Consider the following 2,347-nt stretch of genomic DNA (forward strand, 5'->3'; position numbering starts at 1 on the left):
AACTGATGGATGTAGACTGCATTACAAGAGCAATATGCAACCAGCCTCTTTCCATGGGGTCTCTGGCTCCTCCCATGGGGTTGACCCCTAGGTCTGGCTGTGCCCCTTGACCAGAGGCTACAGCCTCTGTCAAGCCATCCCCACTGGCCCCTCAGCAGTTGTCATATGCCCTCCTCTCTCAAACCTTTGGGCCTTGGGTAGTGATGGCTACAGAGCTGCCTACCCAGGGAGGGCACTATCCCCCATGCTGTCCTGTACCTGCCCACACCCTAATAAATGTGCCTTACCCAACCCTCCCCTCTTCTCCAGTCTGAGCAGAGAGCTGTGTCCTGCTAGAGGCAAACTGACCTGCCACCCAGCCCTGCTCAGCTTCCCCTCTGTCTGCCATAAGCCCCTTCAGAGCAGGCCCACACCTCTCCAACACCTAGGAATCATTCAATAGGTTTCCAGTGAGGAGGGCGCTGGCCACCGTGCTGACCAAGAAAGCAAAGGACCCCTGTCCCACAGCCCGCAGTGCCCATGTCCCATGCACAGACCTGTGGCACGTGGGAGGCCCAGGCCCCAGCCCAGAACAGCCAGGAACATCCAGGCTTGGCAGCTAGAGAGGGTCGTGGTGCCAGAAACCTCCATGCTGCAAGCAACACTGGCTCCCCATTCCCTTCCTCGTGTGCCTGTGCCCCAGAATGTCTGTTCCCAGCTGCCACAGGGAGCTTTGAACCTACAGGGAGGTGGGGTTATAGTCGTCACCCTTGGTGGGCCAGCCCTGGGTGTTGTATCATTATAAATACCCAGAAGCAATCAGCAGGCAAATATCCTCTCAAGGCCCCTTTGCAAGCATAGGGCGGCCCTGAAAGCACAGAGCAGCCCTGAGAGGCTGATCCATACTGTCTCTGACCTCAGATTGATAGCCAGTGCCACATGACTTGTTGTTTGGTTTGAGATGGCCCTGCAGGAAGACCTCTTCCTGGTCTGGGAGCTGCTGTGTACAAGGACCCTGAAGGAAAGGTGCTGGTGTAGGGGACGAGTATCAGTCTCCTAATGGCTCTGTGAGCTTTGGTCTCGGTTCCCCAGCTGTACAATGGGGGATACACCTCCCACATGGTTGTGGGGAGAATTCACTGATGGCATTCAGCAGCTATCACCCACTGGGTAGGAGGCCACAGGTACACATCCTGCCCTTTTAGGATGCCAGGGGCAGGAATAGGCACACAGAAGCTGGGTGTGTCTGGGCTCTACTTCATCTACTATATGTCTGGGAATGCACTCCACAAGACCTGGAAAACCTACGACGGGACGAGGACCACGCAGGCAAAAGTGTGGTCAGGGCCACAGAGCAACAGCCAGAGGGGTTTGGGCAGTATGGTTTTCACATCTGGCCAGAACACCAGCCCAGCAACGGTAACACTGGTCTTACCTCACGGGGTTGCCTGGGACCCTATGCTCAGATGGAAATAGTGGGCTCAAAGAGGGACCATTTTCCCTTGGCAAGGCCAGGGCGCCATGAGCCCTGTGCTCTGCTGACCTCTCCCAATGCCACCTCCAAGGTCAGGAGTTTTGCTCTGGTGGAGAGGCAGAGTGCACTGGGCTTCCCAGTCATTAGGTCTGTTACCTTCGTATCACCAGATGACACTGGCTAGGGCACCAAGCCCTCAGCCAGGAGTTCCAGTCACAGGGAGGGGTCTGGGGCTTGCAATGGGCACAGAGCCCTGCAAAATGAAACCGACTTTGAGTTGGCCAGCCAGTCCTCCATCCGTGTGGTCCTCTTACCTGCAGGGTGGGCTTGATCACCTCCCAGCATTCCACACTAGCCTGGCAGCTCCAGGAAGCACTCAGGAGCTTATCTGTGAGGGCAAGTATATCTCCTGAGAAGGAGAGGGAGATGGGAGCAGTGCAGGTGTGCAGTGGGAGAGGGTGGGGTCATTGGGTTCTCTGGCCCTAGAGCCTTGGCTGGCTTTCTGGAGGAGGGTGGGGGGTACTAGCAGGTGGGCTTGAAGGGAGTGTCTTGGGCTTAGAGCCCTCTTCCACAGAAAGGAACAGGTGAGGGCACCTTCAGGGATAGAGGCAGGACTGTACCTGTGTCCCCTCCCTGGGGTGGTGCAGAGAGGGCCACAAAGATGAGTGGCAGGCTTTAGAAGTCTTAGGAGCTTTAAGCCTGTTTTCAAACTGAAAAGTGGAGCAATCCTACTCCAGCAAAGGGTTGCTGGGCATGGGGGCTCCGGAATTTAGTGAGGTGAGAAAGGGAGTGAGCCAAGCAGAGGCATCCCCCCGGCCCACCCTGACTCCTCATCCTTAGGCCTCCGGACAAAGCCCTTATCGCAGACTGACCACTTTAGGGACTCGAGCACCC

This window comes from Pteropus vampyrus, unplaced genomic scaffold (assembly GCF_000151845.1).
Source record: "Pteropus vampyrus isolate Shadow unplaced genomic scaffold, Pvam_2.0 Scaffold130, whole genome shotgun sequence".
Lineage (NCBI taxonomy): Eukaryota > Metazoa > Chordata > Mammalia > Chiroptera > Pteropodidae > Pteropus > Pteropus vampyrus.